The sequence below is a fragment of the Eptesicus fuscus genome, chromosome 7, assembly GCF_027574615.1.
Source record: "Eptesicus fuscus isolate TK198812 chromosome 7, DD_ASM_mEF_20220401, whole genome shotgun sequence".
Classification (NCBI taxonomy): domain Eukaryota; kingdom Metazoa; phylum Chordata; class Mammalia; order Chiroptera; family Vespertilionidae; genus Eptesicus; species Eptesicus fuscus.
Window position 1 is genome coordinate 77,396,870 of NC_072479.1, and position 20,907 is coordinate 77,417,776.

Sequence of the window (20,907 nt, forward strand, 5' to 3'; positions counted from 1 at the left end):
TGAAATCATATTAAGCATCTTCTCAGACCACAATGGCATAATATTAGAATTAAACTATAATAAAAACAATCAAAAAAATCAAACACTTGGAAGCTGAATAGCATGCTATTAAACAATGATTGGGTTACCAAAGAGATAAAAGAAGTTAAAAACATTCTAGAAATGAATGAGTGAAAACAAAACAATCCAAAATCTATGGAACACAGTGAAAGCACTCCTGAGAGGAAAGTTTATAGATCTACAGATCTACCTCAAAAAAAAAAAAAAATAAGCCGAAACCGGTTTGGCTCAGTGGATAGAGCGTCGGTCTGCGGACTGAAGGGTCCCAGGTTCGATTCCAGTCAAGGGCTTGTACCTTGGTTGCGGGAACATCCCCGGTGGGGGGTGTGCAGGAGGCAGCTGGTCGATGTTTCTCTCTCATCGATGTTTCTAGCTCTCTATCCCTCTCACTTCCTCTCTGTAAAAAATCAATAAAATATATTTTTAAAAAAGAAGAAGAAAAAGAAAAAAAAATAAGAAAGAAAGAAAAAAATGGTAATAAACCATCTAACTCTACAACTTAAAGAATTGGAAAGAGGGCAACAAGAAAAGCCCAGAGTGAGCAGAAGGAAGGATATAATAAAGATCAGAGGAGAAATAAATGACATAGAGACTGAAAAAACAATAGAAAATATCAATGAAACCAAGAGCTAGTTCTTTGAACAGATAAACAAGATTGATGAACCTCTAGCCAGGCTCACCAAGAAGCAAAGAGAGAGGAACCAAATAAACAAAATAAGAAATGAAAGAGGCAAAAAAGCAACAGACCCCACAGAAATACAAAGGATTGTTAAAAAATAGTATGAACAACTGTATTCCAACAAACTAGACAACTTGGAGGAAATGAACATATTCCTAGAAAAATACAACATTCCAAAACTCAATCAGAAAGAACCTAAAAATCTCAATAGGCTGATAACTATGGAGGAAATTGAAGCAGTCATCAAAAAGCTTCTAGCAAACAAAAGCCTGGGGCCAGATGGCTTCACAGGGGAGTTTTACCAAACATTCAAAGAAGAGCTAAACCTATCCTCCTCAGACTATTCCAAAAAATTCAAGAGGAAGGAACACTTCCAAGCTCATTCTATGAAGCCAGCATTACCCTAATATCAAAACCAGATAAAGACAACAGAAAGAGAATTACAGGCCAATATCTCTCATGAACAAAGATGCCAAAATCCTCAACAAAATTCTAGCAAATTAGATCCAGCATTACATCAGAAAGATCATACATCACTACCAAGTAGGATTTATCCTGAGGATGCAAGGATGGTACAATATCCGCAAATCAATAAACATGATACATTACATAAACAAATGGAGAGATAAAAATTACAAAGCCATATCATTTGATGTAGAAAAAGCATTTGACAAAATCCAACACCCTTTCTTGATAAAAACCCTCAGCAAAGTGGGAATAGAGGGTTCATACCTCAACATAATAAAAGCCTTATACAACAAACCTACAGCCAACATCATACTCAATGGGCAAAAACTAAAACCATTTCACCTAAGAACAGGAACAAGACAGGGATGCCCACTTTTACCAAGGCCAAGAGACATATGAAAACATGCTCAAAGTCACTAATCATCCAAGAGGAGCAAATCAAAGCAACAATGCAGTACCATCTCACACCTGTCAGAATGGCTATCATCAACAAACCAACAAATGACAAGTGCAGGCGAGGATGCGGAGAAAAAGGAACCCTTGTGCACTGCTGGTACTGGCACAAGAAGACTGGTGCAGCCACTGTAGAAAACAGTATGGCGTTTCCTCAAAAAACTAAAAATGGAGCTCCCATTTGACCCAGTGATCCCACTCCTAGGAATATATCCCAAGAAAGTAGAAACACCAATCAGAAAGGATATATGCACCCCTATGTTCATAGCGGCATAATTTACAATAGCTAAGATTTGGAAACAGCCTAAGTACTCATCAGCAGATGAGTGGATTAGAAAACTGTGGTACATCTACATAATGGAATACTACACCGCTGTAAAAAGGAAGAAACTCCTACCATTTGCAACAGCATGATGGACCTGGAGAGCATTATGCTAAGTGAAATAAGCCAGTCAGAGAAAGATAAATACCACATGATCTCACTCATTTGTGGAATATAATGAACAACATAAACTGTTGAACAAAAACAGATCCAGAGACAGAGAAGCATTGATCAGACTGTCAAACCTCAGAGGGAAGGCAGGGGAGGGTGGGGGTAAGGGGGAGAGATCAACCAAAGGACTTGTATGCATGCATATAAGCATAACCAATGGACACAGACACCAGGGGTGTGAGAGCATGATGGGGGGAGAGGGGGGGAGGGCAATGGGGGGATAAGGACACATATGTAATACCTTAATGAATAAAGAAAAAAAAAGAAAAACAAGGTCCAGGCAAAAAAAAAAAAAGAAAAAGAAGATAATCATAATAATAAAAGAAAAGGAGACAGGAGAGCAGTGGCCCATCCAGAGTCCATGCAAGAGGTCCAGCGGGGCCTGTGCAGTCCCTGGAAGGCTGGGGAGGGAAGGGTGGTGAGGAGGGCAAGCTGATTAGGAAGCAGAAAGCCCTCAGGGCCAGTGGAACACACACACACAATCACTCCACACTCCTGTGAGGAGGAGCTGTGGCCCATTGTACATGTGAGGATACTGCAGCACAGACAGGGCAAGCGACTTGTTCCAGGGAAGAGCAGTGAAAGGGCAGAGCTAAAATTGGAAACCACGGCTGTCCACAGTCTGTGTCTCCCATACTTAACCCTGACAATAACCCTAACCCTAGTGCTAGCCCCACCCCCCTGGTCACGTGCCCATATCCAGCCAATCGAAAGGTGCCGCCCTTTGATCAGGTGCCAACTTCCAGCCCATCACTTTGCCCCGCTCTCTTGTTCTCCTGCCCACTCTGGCATGACCACCTGGCCCCACTCCCTTGAGACTTTGGAAGGTCTCTTTCCACAGTGCCACCGCTGAGACAGGCGTTTTGCCCCTGCTCTCACACCTGTCCACAGTCCCTTTGACAAAGTCCTCCCAGAAAATCATTTGTGCTTATTAATTATCTCTTTCCTGCAGGACTGGGACACCTGGGATTGAAAAGGAAACAGGAGAGCAGAGGGTCCTGTAAAGTCCCAGGAAAGCTGGAGGAGAAAACGGTGCTGAGGCCAGGATGCTGCCTAGGAGGTGGAAAGCCCTCGGAGCAAGAGGGACAGTGTGAGAAACAGCCTTGGCACATGGTATAGGCGAGGCTATAGCAGCACAGAGAGGGAAAGTGACATACTCGAGGACACACAGCAGTAAAGGGCTGAACAAAAATTGAAGCCCTTGGTTGCCCACAGCCTGTAAATCCTTTGCCTGTGACCTCTGGGCAAGCACCCACACCTGTGGACAGTTGCCCTGCTGGGCTCCACCCTTCTTGCCAAAACCCCTCCTTCACCCCCAGGGGGCAGGTTTCTTTAATGTGCACCTGTGCCTCTGGGCACTTGTTCTCTTTGTCCCTGGCCCCCTCCCAGCTGGTAAATTTGACGGAGCCCCCTGCCTTGGGCGGGGGGCTTTGTGTGGACCACACTCTGCCTCACCTCTCCGCCTGTGGCTTGGATTCCAAAGTACCATAATTTTCCATGTGTCTGGCTTTGTCTGCCTCCCTTCTCTGGCAGATTTTGTTTTACCTCGAAAATAAATTGACTCGGGGTCTGCAAACCGGCTGACTAGCTCCACTGGCTCTCTGAGACGTGGCTCTGCCCGTCCAGATGCGCCTTCATGCAACAAGCCATTTGTATGAGGTGTCATGCACAAGTTGCACACTATCCCGATGTATTAATTCTACATATCAAAAAGATTCCCTCGTGATTTTAAAACAGCCTGCTTTTGATTGGTTTTCTTCTAACCTAACCAAGCCTTGAGAATCTCATCAAACCTACCAACTGTTACATGACCTGGTAAAAATCTTAAACGACAAACAGATTTCTTGGAATATTAATTACAGGACTCTTTGCTCCTGTGTTGTTACTTACTTCTGTGGGAATTGCTCCTTCATCCATGGTATAAACTGCTCAAACTTCTGAGTTTATACAACAAGTTAAGGAAAATGTAACTAAGACATTGTCTATACAAAAAAGAATTGACAGCCAGTTTGAGATAGAATTATTGGCATTAAAATCTACAGTTTTGTGGATGGGTGATAAAATCCACAGCTTAGAGCAAAGAATATTCTTACAGTGTCATTATAATTTTTTCCCAGATTTTTGTTACCCCCATTCCCTGTAATAGTTCTTTACACCCTTGGGAATCAATAAAAAAATCACTTTCTTTGTGCTTGGGGTAAAGGTAACACAACCCTTGATATTTTAGAATTACAACAGTATATTGTACAATTATCCCAGGCAAACTTACAAACTAATTCCTTAGATGGTTTGCAGCAATTTAAAAAGGACATGAAAGAATTTAATCCCTTTCACTGGATCTTCTTACATTTGCCTCTTAGCATAACACTATTGCCTGTCTCATTCTTGTTCTTATATGTTTATTTCTAGTCTGCAGATGCAGAATAAAGATTATTAAAAGGACTCAAGCCCTACAGACTGTATACACCAGTGATGGCGAACCTATGACACGCGTGTCAGCACTGACACGCGTAGCCATTTCTGATGACATGTGGCCGCTGAGGCGGCTGCATGCCGAGGATGAAACATTTGCTGCTCCTGAGGATGAAACATTTGCGAAATAATGTTTTTTTCCTCAAAGTGACACACTACCCGAGTTATGCTCAGTTTTTTGGCGAAGTTTGACACACCAAGCTCAAAAGGTTGCCCATCACTGGTATACACTTTTCAAGATTTATTAAGAAAACAAAAAGGGGGAGATGCATGGAGCCATTCATTGTCAATACTATCATTAAAGTGCAACAAGGAACTCAGAAGGCTGATGAACCTTGAGCTTTAGCAGGGCTAAAAGCTATGCACCGATTGTTCTGTCGAGATAGTGGTGGCTTGAAGCAATTTCCTGACCTAATAAGCTCAAAGTAAATCTTTACTGATCTTTTCCTGACCTTTGAGATAGTCTGTCTGTTATTGGTTTGCCATGCTTAACTGAGGGCAAGATGTGTATCTAAAATTGAATAAAAACTGAAAGGTCCAGGGTTTTGGAGAGCTTCTCCACTAGAGGGAAGTTTCTGCCTGGCCCCCATGCCTTCTAAATTCATATTTCTTGTCTAGTGTTTTCATTTGTGTGCGGTCCCTTCTTCAGATCCTGAACCCTAGCTGTAAATGGATGCAGCATAGTATGTTGTCATTTATAAAAATAACAGGATATACACATATACTATATGTGTATGCATGGGTATGTATTAATACACACACACACATATATACACACACACATACATATATGCTTATATTAAAACACCAACAGAAAGATAAATCACAAAGAATTTTAAATATTTACCAATAGGCTCAGAGGGAATATAGAGTAGATGGAACAGGGGAAAAAACTAGTCTTCTTTCAATATAGTTTATTTTATAAATTTGTGTTGGGAATAATATGAACACTTTCACTTAAATATTTTATACACATACATAAAATATTTATATATTAGTTATGTGAACATGTACAAGTAACTGAAACACAGTAATCTTTCTACAATCTTTAATGCCATATGATATAAGGACAAAGAAAAACATTAGAGAAAAACGCTGGTTCAATAATTTTGAGCACTCTTGAAGTAAGTGCACAAAATCTGTCAAGTACTCTTGCCCAAAATAATTAAACCCAAATCTCATCAAGATTTTAAATCTGTCTACCAATTTGCTAAAACTACAGAACTATATAAAATTATGCCACAGAGATGCAATCAGCAAAATCCATTTTATTCCACAAATAAGTTATAAGAGTGGGAAACGGGTGACAGAGAGAGGCCCTGGAGACTAAAAATGATTTGAGAGGCACAAAAGCCAATTTCAGTATAAGGTTCTTATTTAGGACCTGATTCAAAATGAAGAAAAAAAAATCTTGAACTCTAGCTGGTTTAGCTTAGTGGAATAGAGCCTTGGCCTGAGGACCAAAGGTTCCCGGGTTTGATTCCAGTCAAGAGCATACCTCAGTTGCAGGCTCCTTTCCAGCCCAGGCCCTGGTCAGGGCACATGTGGGAGGCAACCAATCCATGTGTTTCTCTCGCATCGATGTTTCTCTTTGTCATTCCCTCTCTTTATCACTCTCTCTAAAATCAATGGAAAAATATCCTTGGGTGAGGATTAATAAGAATAATCCTATATAATAAAAGGCTAATATGCAAATTGACCAAACAGTAGAATGATGCACACTGACCACCAGGGCGCAGACGCTCAATGCAGGAGGTGCTCCCACAGTGTGCTCCCACAGGAGGAACGCCGCTCAGCCAGAAGCCAGGCTGGATGCTGGGGTTCTTGTCCTAGCATTACAAAGGGTTCAGCAATCTGGAGAAAGGAGCTGTGCGTAGATTCAATAAGAAGTCCATAGATGAAAGATAGTTTTGAAAGGCATTGGGGGTCAGAGGAGCTTCAGCTAAAGGAGCTAAAGAGTACCCCTTGTCTAAGGACCCCATGCTATTTATTAACACAAATTGTCCTAAGGCAAGGTGGAAATAATACACTTCAAAGGGTAGGGTTTACAGAAGCATTGTCAGGTTGGGAATAGCCTACAGCTGTTCAGGTATTTGGCCAACAGGAGGCAATAACATGCAGATTAAAATGTTCTGAGCTATCTGGCAACAAATGATTATCCTATTCAGGTTTGGAGAAAATGCTTTTTAGCCATCCCAGATGATTCAGCCCTGCTGACATGCTGGAACTGGCTTCTGGCAGCTGGAGAGTGCAGCGGGCCTAAGCCGTCAGTTGGACATCCCACGAGGGCTCCCAGACTGCAAGAAGGTGCAGGCCAGGCTGAGGGATGCCTCCCCCCCTCCCCTGAGTGCATGAATTTCATGCACTGGGCCTCTAGTAATAGCAATAATAATAAATGAAAACTAAATTGAGACAATGGGGAAAGTTTGAACATCAACAAAATAGTTGATAATATTAAGAAATAATTATTTATATTTTAGGTGTAATGATGGTATTGTGATTATGTCAAGAAGAGTTTCCATCTTTCAATGATACTGAAGTATTTATAAATAACACTGTGTCTGGATAGTGTTATAAAATTTTCTGGTGCATTGCGGGAAAGTAGGGGCATAAAGAAAAATGGTTTAAGCATAAATTGGTAATTAAAACTAGTGATGAGTATATAATAAATAGTTATACAATTCTCTCTAGTTTTGTGTAAATTTGAAATTTTCCATAATAAAAAGTGATAACAGAATCCAAATTCTCACCATTCACTAACGAGGACTTGTATAACCTGGTCCATGTCCACTTCTCTAGTCTTAGCTCATCACTCCCCACTCACTCATTTTGTGCCAGTGACCTTGCCCTTATTTCTTTTCTATGACTAAATCAAGATCTTTGTCCAGAGATAATGCAGCCAAAGAAAGTTTTGAAGAGATCATGGCCCCAAATTACTCAAAAATTATAAAAGATGTTAAACATAGACTTAAGAACCTGAAGTCAGCAATGATTTTCTATTCGTCCTTTTTCTATTAATCCCTAGAATTCTTAGCTTGTTACGTGCACTCTCTCCAGTGGGTACCTTGCATTCCAAGGCCATCCTAAATCTACAGTTTACCATCAAGTTGGATTTTAGCAGAGAAAAACCCCTCAGTCCCACTCTGGGTCACTCGGACCTGTGTTTGCATCCCCTGAGTGACCCATACACTGCCATCAACAAGCCCCAGGTTTGTAGGTTCTATGTGATGCCTCTAAAGCTAAGGTGCCTCAGGATGGTGGAGGAAGAATAGCTCTTCCTCATGAAATTTGACATGGAAATGGGAATGGAATATAATGCTAGCAACAGAATTTTAGAGATCTTCTAAGGACACTGGTTTTCATTGCAAGGCATCTGATCTGACTGCAAGCGGAGCCTGGCTTCTGAAACAAGGACTAAACAGTGGGATAGCAGCGATACTTAAGGGTGAAGAAGTAAAAGTGCTTAAATCGGTAGAAAAGGACACACACAAAAATGAGAATGGAGAGGGTAACAGCTGCAAATTTAGGATGTTGTTTGTCCCAAGGATTCCTTTGTAAAAACACAAAAATCAATGCTACTGTTGTGTTCAGAGTCAGTTGTACAGACCTGGTGTAAAATAAACAGGATAAGGCAAAGGGCACATTGCGATAGAAGGTAGATGAAGGCAGATAGTTATGTAATTTTGCAGCAGCTTTGCAACACCTTGCAAAGAGCTGATACTTTCAAAATCCAAGAATAGAGCCATCTGTGATCTCTGGCTGACTGGAAAGGGAAAATGTACCTGCCATGGCAGGGGAGAGCGCTCCCAGAAAAGTGATGAGCAAGGAACTCATTTTCCCTGCCGCAATTAGGTCAGAGAGCCTTACAGTGAAGAGATTTGAGGATTCCGGGGGTGTAAAATACAACATAGAGAATATAGTCAATAATATTGTAATAACTATGTGTGCCAGGTGGGTACTAGATTTATCGGGATGATCACTTAGTAAGTTACATAATGTCTAATCACTATGTTGTACAACTGAAACTAATATAATTTTGTAGGTCAAGTGTAATTGAAGAATGACTTTTTAAAGTAAAAAGCAGAGTTTCTGCAAATTTTAGGGGGGGAAAGGAGAGATTTGAGGATTTAGAAATCAATGATGGCCACCACTGTGCTGTTTTTTAAAAGGCAGGTGTTAACACCATACATCGTTAATCTCATTTATCCTCCAAAAAGCATGTTCTTTGAACATATACTATTTGCCGAGCCCTGTGCTAGACAAAGGGAATGTGATACTGAACAAACCTGAGGTGGTGTCTGAGGACAGATAGAGTATCTCTTCCTTCTCTCTTAGGAAGTCGGTAGTCCAGAGATATTCATTGAGAGGCTAGACACTCGCCTAGGCTCACCTCTCCAGAAATCCCTGCCCTCGAGCCCCCATGAACCACATTTTACACTTGGCAGAGTCCAAAAGAGTTTAGTACACAGAAAAAGGATATGAAGCAAAGTCCTCCAGAAGCCAGAACTTTCTCCTCTGCAGAATTTGTGATATACCGCAATGAAAAAAACCTAACTCCTCAAACATGTAGTTCTCTATAACAGAACAAAATAGCTAAGTAAAACTATCCATTTGACTATCACTACTGTAGTCACTTTTCAGAAATAGACAAGTCAAGGTTGGCATCACCTGTTTCTATTTTGTCTAGGCATTATGAAAAATATGTCAACATCAAAAAATTTAATTACACACTAATGAATCTCAGAGGGAAGGCGGGGCTGGGTAAGTGGGAAGAAATTAACCAAAGAACTTGTATGCATACTTGCATAACCCATGGACACAGACAATAGTGTGGTGAAGGCCTGGGGCTTGTGGGGGGGAGGATGTGCACAAGTGCAGGCTAAAAGGGTCAATAGGGGAAAAAGGCGGACAACTGTAATACTTTGAATAATAAAGATACATTTAAAAAATGTCTCTAGGACAGAGGACCCACTGGGCTCTTCCTCCTAGGAGCATTCGAGTGCCTTTCCCTTCCCTTCCCCCTCCCCCTCCCCACCTCAGGCACTTACCAGTAGCTTCCTCACTCCCAAGCTCCAAGAGCCCTTCCTTTACCTCTATAACTCGTTTCCTCAGCCCATTTCTTCTAGGAATTACTTACTCTACCTTTGTGATTTACTAAATAAATGTTCTCTTACAGTTTGGGTCTTGGATCTTCCTTCCTTGCATGCAAATATGCATAACCCATGGACAAAGATAATAGGGTGGTGAAGCCTGAGTGGGGGGTGGGACAGGGATGGGCTAGAAGGGGTCAATGGGGGAAAAGGGGACTATATATAATACTTTCAACAATAAATATTTTAAATATATATATATATATTATTGATTTCAGAGAGGAAAGGAGAGGGAGAGAGATAGAAACACCAATGATGAGAGAGAATCATTGATCAGCTGCCTCCTGCAAACCCCTTACTGGGGATCGAGCCCACAACCTGGGCATGTGCCCTTGACCAGAATCAAACCCGGGACCCTTCAGTCCACAGGCTGACCCTCTAACCACTGAGCAAACTGGCTAGGGCAGTAAAGATTATTTTTAAGGAGATGAATTCAAGTCTAAAATGAATTTTAAGAACAATGCAAGAATTATTGTATTTTTACAATGAGAAATGATTTTAAATATTCAGACTGTTAACCAAACCTACTCTCTCAGGAATATGAATAAAATGGAGAGTCTTAGTCTAGCAAGTTCACTAGTATATCTGTGCGATGATTAGTTTCCAGTGTCCCATCACAGGCTATGTTTATCAGAGAGGAGATTTAAAACCAAATAAGAGACTGCACAACTGACAAAAGGCATTTCCTTGCACGATCTAATTTATTCTCACAACAACTCTGTGAGGTCCTAGTTGTCATTCCATTTTACAGTGAGACAACCAGGGCCTCCAAAAATGTCTACCAAATGGCAATGGAAAAATCATGTAACACAACCTGGCCAATCAATAAAGCAATTCAAGCTAAAAATATATTTTCATCCTGAAAAGAGACAGTATCAAGGACAAATTGTCATTTCTTAAATTTAAGCTCCCAACTTTTGGTTTTTAGCTTTTTACCATCTCTTCCTGCAGACTTTTCTATTTTTTTTTTCCTTCCACATGAATTCAAGCCATTCCTTCCTTATGACTAACCTGTTTGCTCAACACTGAAAAGCTTTCTAAATCTCATCTTCAGTATTCGTGCCATTTCCTCTGCAGGTAAAATAACCATGTTTATTATCTGAGTGTTCTCTGAGCATAAAGAAAAGTCCTTGCCCTGGCCGACTTGGCTTAGTGGATAGAGTGCAGGCCTTCGGACTGAGGGTCCTAGATTCAATTCCGGGCAAGGACACATGCCTGGATTGTGGGCTTCATCTCCAGTAGAGGGTGTGCAAGAGGCAGCCAATCAATGATTCTCTCTCATCATTGATGTTTCTATCTCTCTCTCCCTTCTCCCTTCCTTTCTAAAATCAATAAAAAAATATATTTTTTTAAAAGAAACTCCTTTTTTTTTTGCCTTGAGCAAAATGTTGCTTGTGTTAGCTGCCTGTATCTGGTTCCTAGAAAAGATATCAACCCTAAGGTCTTTGAATGGCACTAACAACAGGCTTCTTGCACATTGTAACTGCTTCATAGCTGTCTCTTCAGTGCTTTCTCCCTGGTGCTCCCCCATCAATGTTCCCTTTAATGGCTGCATATTGGCCTCGCAGAAGTGAAACAGGAATTTTAGGGGTCAGATGGGACAGGTTTAGGAAATTTTAGAAATTTTGGAAATTAAGGGGACCATGGAGGAAGCACAAGGCTGTAGAGCAGCAAAGGTATATTTCCATAGAATAGGGAAGCTGAAACAGGTACATTTCCATAGGATGAGGGAGCTGGGAACAGCAAAAGATCTATATTTACAAAATAAAGAGAAGGAAGCCCTTCATCCAGAAGGAGAAGAAAAAAGCCCAAAGGGAATAGGAAAATAATAAGGAAGGAGGGGGGAGAACTTCACATGTCCAGGAGTTACTATAGTAACCAGTCAAGGGAAGAGTGACCAATCAGAGGGGAGATCAAGGCACCAGGATCTGCAGCCTTTATAAGCCATAGGGAAAAGGAACTCAGTGGGACCCTTTTCCCCTTCCCATGTGGGAGTCCATTCTGTGGGACTCTTTCCCTCTCTCCATGTGGGAGGGAGTCTGTACTTGTTCTTCAATAAAGCTCCACTTTTGCTATACCACTTTCTGCCTGTGAATTCATTCTTTGATTCTGGCAGACAAAGAATCCAGGTTCCAGTCCAAAATTTCCGTTTCAGAAGCTAGTAAAAAAAAATAATCAACAATCTAAGCAACCTGGAGTAGGATCCCAAGTGCATTCCTCAATATAGCTCATTTAAACCTCCAAGTCATTATCACAGTTTTTATAAATAACTATAATTTATTAAATGCACACTATACACGAGCGTTTTACATGGATTAGCTCTCAGATGTTCATAATGCTCCAATTTATAGATGAGTGAACTGAGGTTTAGAAAAATTGAGAAATTCACCTGAACCACAAAATCAGCTAGTGGCCAGATCTGATTGAATGAGATCTGTCTCAGTCCAAAACTCAGCCTCTTAGCAACTCTGAGAAGATAAGAAAAACATCAACAATTTTCAACTTAAGAGTAACAATACATAAATTTTTTAAAAATGGGGGGAGTTCTACTTGAACGTTGTGCAAAGCATTCCAAAGAAGTTCCAGTAGGTGGCAGTGTTTAAGAACATTATCGAGAGCCACAAATTACAGCTATGGCTGCTGGAGGTTGGGTATCAAACAAGACTCTTTAAATAAATACTGGCCCACATTTGCATTTACAGTTATTTTACTCGTTGTCCTTAGAAAGATTCAGGAGCTAAAGCATTACCATGTCCAGAGAATTACTTAATTTGGGGTTCACCCTTGAACTTGCACATACAGATTTACCACATTAAATTTGGTGAATCTTATTTGGGGAATCCTTCAGATTATTCCAAATACCAATTCCATCTTGGAAACTTTGTGGACCATGATACAGAGTGGTATTTAAATGTCTATTATTTTGAATTGTGTGTCAAACAGCGAGGCGATGTGTGAAATACAAGGTCAGGTTGTGTTGACATTGCACAGTAATAAGAATGTTTACACTTTGCCTAGAAACAAAAGGAGCTATCACATTTCCCTAACACTTAAGGCCTTTTGCAAACTGCTCTACATTCATCATTTCTTTGCAACACCCGCCCCACCCCCAGCCAATCTAACAAACCATTTGCCTTTCTGTGAACATTGTGTGGTTCCCACGTCCATATTTTACATGCATTCTCGCTATTAAAAAGTTATTTGTGTCATTCTTTCTCAGTTCCTACCTTGCTTCAAAATGCTGTTCAAAAACATTCTCTAAGTGTCACTTCTTGACTAAATCTATGTTCCTCTTTTGCATCTTTGCTGTGCATTTTCTCAGAACTTATAAAACCAATTTTCCACAATGTGTATTTTCATATATCTTTATCCTGCAATTGCTCAACTTCATATTTATTCAATACACATCAAAAAATATTCTGAGATTTATATACTCAAAGATTCATCTGCAGCCAATTCCGTCTCTCATATTAAATATCTTTAGGGTTTGCATTTCTTTCAGAATTGGAATTTCTCAGAGAGGAACTTATGTTTACAAGGCACTTGAAGGAAATGTACATAATAGTCACATCTTCCTTTTATCTTTTTCTTTTATTGCTAAATAGTGCAAACATCATTATAATATAATATGCACACTGAGAAGTGTGCAAATCACAGGCATAGAGTTGATAAATTCTCATAAAGTAAACACACCTGTGTAGCCGAAACCTAGATTCAGAGACTGAAGGTCATCAGAACCAGGAGCCCCATCAAGACCCCTTCCAGTCACAACACTCATCACCACTCTCTTGACTTCTAACACCGTATTCATATCTCATTTTAAAATGTATCAATCATCTGCATATTGGATGCAGAAAATGATGTAGAATAAACATAACTAACAAATGGTTGTAAGTCATCCCATTTATTTATGAAATCCTCACAAAAACTCTATTTGCAGATAACAGAAAGTGAATATTAGAGTGAAGACAACATTTTCTTAAGGCCACACAGATAGTTAAGGGCAAAATTGAGATTTAAAATGTGGTCTCACACCCTGGCTGGTAAGGCTCAGTTGGTTGAGCATCATTCCATACACCAAGAGGTCACCAGTTCAATTCCCAGTCAGGGCAGAAGCCCAGGTTGTAGGCTGGATCCCCAGGAGGGGGCATGCAGGAGGCAGCCCATCAATGGTTCTCGCTCATTGATGTTTTTCTTTCTCTCTTCCTCTCCCTTCCTTTCTCTCTTTAAAATCAATAAAAACATATTTTTTAAAAATGTGATCTCTTCTACTTTCTTCAATCATCTGCATACTGTTTAAGAACTCTGGACACCCAATTCTTAATCACTATACTGCACATAAAGGAAAGAAAAATATTTCAAAAAATCAATAAAAGGATCATTTATTCTCGGGGTTCTTTGGAAGAGGACAGAAATTAGATTGATAGTAAAATATGTGTCATAAATATGGGCAAGTAAGGAGGAAAGGAAGATTTTACCAAAGAAGAAAAAGTGTTGGTTAATGAAAAAATCAATTATATTCCCTCTTCTATATATGGTATCTTTTAAAATTAAACCTGTCTTTTATGTTATTGTCTTTCTGTCAATTTCATTGCAGGACAAATAAAATCATAATAAACTTGAAGCACCCTGACATAACTAACTGGCTGAGTAAAGGAAGAACATAAGAATCAATTAATTGAATAAATAACCATATTCATTATTTCCCTAAGATAACACATTCTCATTTATCCTTCTCTGTAGGTGCACCATGTCAGGCAAAAAAATACAAATTTCCATTAGAAATGGTTCTGTCACTTCCTCAAACTAACAAACAAAAAGACTTTTTTAAAAATAGCATTGTAAGAAACTAAGTTTGGTCTAGGCAGGAAGAAACACAACTTCTGGCCTAATTCATGTATCAGAGTTCTGCTGCAAGATTGCATATTTACTTTTAAATACATGCTAATGGACTGAGTTTTTATAGCTCCACACATAATTATACATGAAATAGTTACATAGCAAACTCCCAGGCAGCTGGGAGGACTGTGGCTCTGAAAATCAAAGAGGGGCCTGGCCAGTGTGGCTTGGTGGTTGAGCTGGACCTATGAACAAGGTGGTCATGGTTTGATTCCCAGTCAGGACACATGCCCAGGTTTCAGGCTCGATCCCCAGTAGGGGTCGTGCAGGAGGCAGCCAGCCAGTCAATGATTCTTTCTCATCATTGATGTTTCTATCTCTCTATTCCTCTCCTTTTCTCTCTGAAATAATAAAAACATATATTTTTTAAATGAGGGGTTCTGTGGGATCATACAGCTCTACCCCTTAAACACCTTCAGAGTCAACAGTTTACATGGATTTGTGCAGTGGCTGCTAGGTATAAAAATAGTATAGTCTGTGCACCCTGGAAGCCCTATCACCCAATATGGAGCCGTCCGAAATGTAATAGCTGGAGACGTCAGATGGACGAAGTAGTTTTCACTCATGGGCAGGGATTGCCCAGTGTTAGGGTACTGCTGCAATAAATGTCTTGAGAAGGCTATAAAGGGCTAATTCCAATGTAAACCTGATATTTGGGGCTAGTGATCTGAATTCATGCCAGCAAGCTCAGTGAACATTCTTGATAACCTATAATTAAGTCCCTACCTCCTTCCCAGATACTGGTCTTGCAGAACTGGTTACAGAGGCCATGGGGCTGTGGACAGTGCACTGTTCCAGAGGGAGGGTTATTGACACTGGCGCCAGGCCAGACCATCAGATATGGCCTGGAGACCCCCAATATCTGGGGGCCTTCTTGAAGGCCCGCGAAAAGGACCGGAAGCATAATCCATGTTTGCGGGACAAAGACCACAGGGAGATATAAAGGAAAGCCCCCTGCATGTTTCTTCACTCAGATTTGGAAGGTTGTTCCCTGAGTCCGCCGGTGTCTTAAACAGTGTCCCTCCTCTTCTTTGAAGCATCCTTGGTTTTCTTTGGTCTTCTGCAACAGTCTGAAAGTTCCTTCAACTCTGCCAGAGTTGTCTGCATTTTAAAAGCTTATAACTAAAGAAGTATTTGTATGTTTTTTAAATTTCTTTATTGATTAAGGTGTTACATATGTGTCCTTATTCCCCCCCTTACCCCCCCCCCCCCCTCATGCCCTCACCTCCCTGTTGTCTGTGTCCATTAGTTAGGCTTATATGCATGCATACAAATCCTTTGATTGATCTCTCCTCCTTACCCCCACCCTCCCCTACCTTCCCTCTGAGGTTTGACTGTCTGATCAATGCTTCTCTGTCTCTGGATCTGTTTTTGTTCATCAATTTATGTTGTTCATTATATTCCATAAATGAATGAGATCATGTGATATTTATCTTTCTCTGACTGGCTTATTTCACTTAGCATAAGTATTCATGTTTTGAGCATGGTGTATGTGCGTGTGTGGGAGAGAGAGAGACAGACAGAGAGACAGAGAGAATGCCTTTTGGAAACTATTGATGAGATAGATATCTGCACTCTCTTCCTTGGAAAAACACACATGTGCATGTATGCACAATTTTACATTAAAAATGTATAGGTTTTATGGGTCTTCTGAAAGGTTAGGAAGCCTTACATCAATGAATAGGATTTTAGGCAGTGTAGTAGGCAAACACCAATATTAAGAACTTTGCAGGAAATGTGGAATGTTGGGAACCATGAACATTCCCTGTTTTAAACACAGACACATGGCCTGAGTTCCTGAATTAAGGTAAGGAAGATGATGAGTCTAAAACCTTGTACTTCATACTCTGACAACTCAAAATTATTTGTGGCTCCATAGCTAACCACATGCCATCCCGTGTCTCAGTGTCTTTCCTCTGAATGCCTCTCTTCCTCTCATTCTTCGCCTCTCCTAAGGCTGAGATGAGGTTTCTTCAAGTCAATCTTAGGAGTGAAAACAGACTTCCATTTTTCCGGAAGCCTGCCCTTACTGCCTAAACCCTCTATTCTCACAGGCCAGGCCAGATGCCCCAAATATCCTCTGCTCATTAGCACGTCATTCACAGTCTCTAGACTTCAAGGAATTCAAGCCCAGGAACTATGAATTATTTAACTTTGTGTCCTGAGGTCTTAACACAGTGCCTAAAACTCAAGTGTTTTTGAATGAATGAATGAATGAATGAATGTTTAAAGTTCAGACACCCTTAAACTTGTTTTCAGAACTTGAAACACTATCCCTGCCTTTGAGCAGGCTTGTTTAAAAGGAGCATTTACCTGTGAATAAATTACCCCACCTTCACTCTCCCTTTCAGCGAAGCATGCCCTGGAAGAAAATGGGGCAGCCGCTTCTGGGTCCAGTGAGGTCAGTTTTTGATAAGTGAATTTTTATAGTAAACATTTCTCATCTCCTTTCCTTACATGTTTCATTATCATTATTTAAATAAATATACATGTTATAGTGTAAAATTTAAAAAGCTACCAAAAGATATACAGTGAAGAGTAACTTTTCTTACCACCCCAGATTCTCAATTTCCTCCCCCAAAGCAAACACAATTGGCCATATTTATAGTTTAGGCATATAAAAATATTTGTCACTACATTTTAAGACATACATTCAAGAGCAAGTATTTGCTGTGGCTAAAATATTCTCAATCTCTGACAGCTGCTGGAAGGAAGAAAAAGTACACTCTGAAGGCATGGCCTCCTGGACAGGCAGAGTCTGAAATGCCTGTCAAGGTTGCAGGCAAATCTATCCAGGAGATGGCTGGAAATAGAGGCCTGAGGCTCAGAGAGAGGTGTGAGCAGGAGTTGGAGTTCAAGAGTAAGAAATGATTGATGCCATTGGAATGGTGTTAATGGCCCAAGCAGCATGGGTAGAGGGAGGTGAGAGTCTGGCATCACACTGAGTCTTGGGAAGCACCAATATTAAGAACAGATGCTAGAAGATGAGCTAATAACCAAACTCAAGAAAGATCAATTAAGGATTGTCTTAGATTGGCCCGTAATAGTGCTATCATTATAGCACTATAGACTGGGTCGTTTATAAATAACAGAAATTTATTACTCATAATTCCGGAGACTAGGAAGTCCAGGATCCAGTGTCTGATGAGTGTCCCCCTCACATGGCAGAAGGGGCAAGGAAGCTTTCTGGGGTGTCTTTTATTAAGACACAAATCACATTCATGAGAGCTCCATGCTCATGCTAATCACCTCCCTCCTGCCCCAAGTGTCATTTCTAAACATCACCACATGGGGAATTCGGTGTCAACATATGAAATTTGGAGGAACACAATCACCCAGTCGATGTAACAGGGATGAATTAATAAGAGTAGATTTCAAAACATCAAACTAATAGCAAATTTTGCACTCTGGACACTTTAAAGGCCAACACTGTAAGACACTGAAAAGAGAAGAATTCAAGAAAGTGTTAATAGAACAGTGAGAGATGCAAATTGTGTCCATCAAGTATTTATAGAATGGCTACTGCATGCCAGGAATGTGGAAATGGAACAATGAGCAATACAGATTCTTGCTCTGTGCTTTGCAGGTTTATACCTTGGTGCAATTGTAACTGTAGGAGAATGCCCTTACATGACCTTTTCTCCTCACCCTGGTGGAACATTCAAAGTAGAGACACAAGTCTCAGGTTGCCCGATGTGTAAATCATCCACATGAGTTTGGGAGGATTTGGAAAACCCTGTAAATATCTATTGCTCAAAACCCGTGCCTAGAAAGAGGGCTTAGGAATGCAAAAGGAAAGTTTTCTAAAGCATCAAAGAAGAAGAGGAAGGCACAGATAATGGAGAAGGAGGATACAAAGGAGGAGGAAGAAAGAAAGAAAGAAAAGAAAGAAAGAAAGAAGAAAGAAAGAAAGAAAGAAGCAGTAAGAGGGTCCGATGCGTCCATGTTTTTATATAGTAATCTTCCTTCATTCATCTATTTAAAAGTAAACATAAGTCATTAAATTATCTTCTATAATATGCTTTAAATTGTCTTAGGCACTGATAATACAGAGATGAAAGATGAGCCTCTATAATTTTGTAGTTCACAGATAAACTAACAGACTCTACCTGTTGGTCTGAGTAAATACAGAGTGTCACACACACCTGAAAAAGTACAGAGAAGAAGCTTGATCCCACTTCTAAGAATATATCCCAAGAAAGAAACATCATCAGAAAGGACATACGCAACCCTGTGTTCATAGCAGCACAATTTACAATGGCTAAGATTTGGAAACAGCCTAGTGCCCATCAGCAGATGAATGGATTTAAAAAAAAACTGTGGTACATCTGCACAATGGAATACTATGCTGCTGTAAAAGAGAAGGAACTCCTACCATTTGCAACAGTGTGGATGGAGAGCATTATGCCAAGCGAAATAAGCCTGTCAGAGAAAGATAAATATCACACCATCTCACTCATTTGTGGAATATAATGGACAACATAAACTGATAAACAAAAATAGATCCAGAGACAGAGAAGCATCAAACAGACCATCAAACCACAGAGGGAAAGCAGGGGAGGGTATGAAGAGGGGATAGAGATCAACCAAAGGACTTGTATGCATGCATATACTGGTAAGCATAACCAATGGACACAGACACTGGGGCGGGGGGGTGGGCGGTGAGGGCAGGTGCTGGGGGTGGCAATGGGGCAGGGAGGAGACATACGTAATACCTTAATCAATAAAGAATTTAAAAAATGCATAAAGATAAAAAAATGCACAAAGGTAAAAAATAAAAAGAGGTTCAAAAGTCATCACCTGGTTTCTCTTATGCCTGCCATCTTCCAATTGTTATTTCTTTTCGGTTGTTTTCAGTTTCAGACAGGTTCTTCCCTTGAGAAGCTACAATCTAAGGGGAAGAAGGGGTGAGAGAGGGTCAGGAAGCTCCTAGCTGTTTTCAAAAGTAAGGTGACAGTTGCTAAGAAGAAAAACAAAATAAATGTGACTCCAGTAGATGAGCAGAAAATGGAAAGTGAAAAAGAAAGAAAAGCGTGTGTTCTATTAACATTTAAAAGGTGTAAGGTACATATCTTTACCAATAATCAAAGTTATGTAAGTTTAGAACAAAATACCATTTGCATCTGACAAACTGGCAAATATAAAATATTAAGACAGACATGACTGGGGAAGCATGGAAGGATCCAACCTGTCTGAGAAACAAAATGCCCATATTCTTTGGCCTAGTGATTTCTCTTTCAGGGACCCTAAGGAAGAATAAAAATGTAGAGGGTGACTCTGTACAAGGATATTTTTTCAATGTTATTTACCATAGTAAAAAGTCTAAAAATATAGGAATAGTTAAATAAATCATGGCATTTTGGAAAGTTTGTTTATAACCTTCCTGACTTCTTATAATATTTAAAGTAATATTTTTAAAAAGGAAAGAGATATGTATATATCTAATTTAAGAATGATCCTCAAATTTTAAAAGTTTGTTTACGCCCTATCCGGTTCAGTTCAGTGGATAGAGCATCAGCCTGCAGACTGAAGGGTCCCAGGTTCGATTCCAGTCAAGGGCACATGCCTGGGTGTGGGCTCGATCCCCAGTAGGGAGTGTGCAGAAGGCAGCCAAATCAATGATTCTCTCTCATCATTGATGTTTCAATCTCTCTCTCCCTCTCCCTTCCTCTCTCTGAAATCAATGAAAATATTTAAAAATAAATAAATAAAAGTTTGCTTACTAGCTGTGTTATCTTGGACAGAGTATTAAGCCTTTGTGCCTCAGTTTCCACACCTGTAAAGTGAAGATAATAGGAGTGTCTTATAGGCTTGAAATGATGATTTCAAGAGAGTTAATACAACTAAAATAATTCATGTAATTGCATGTATCACATGCTATTGGTGTATTACATGCACATGGTACATGCAATTAATATGGCCTGTGATGGGAAATGGTTAGAGTATCGGCTGTGAACCAATGGATCAAGGATTCAATTTCAGGTCAAGGGCATATACCTGGGATGCAAGTTGGTCCTGGCACCTGTGGTGGGCACCTGTGCAGGAGAAAACCAATTGATGTGGCTCTCTCACATCAATGTTTCTCTCTCTCTCCCCACTTTCCCTCCCTCGCACTGTCCCAAAAAAGTCAATGGAAAAAATATTCTTGGGTGAGGATTAATAAAATATAGATGTATAATCTATAAATATATGCAATTAATATGTAAACATAATAAAAATAAAGGCATGTAACA

At 40.1% G+C, this 20,907-nt stretch overlaps 1 long non-coding RNA gene across 1 annotated transcript in view; it reads right to left on the bottom strand.

Annotated features, from left to right (window-relative positions):
• The window catches only part of LOC129149672 (uncharacterized), a 47,317-nt gene extending 27,801 nt beyond the window's left edge, over positions 1 to 19,516 (bottom strand). Inside the window, exon 1 of the long non-coding RNA XR_008556527.1 lies at positions 19,475 to 19,516. This is a non-coding gene — a long non-coding RNA (uncharacterized LOC129149672). The remainder of the gene's footprint in view (positions 1 to 19,474) is intronic.
• Positions 19,517 to 20,907: the final 1,391 nt, after the last annotated feature.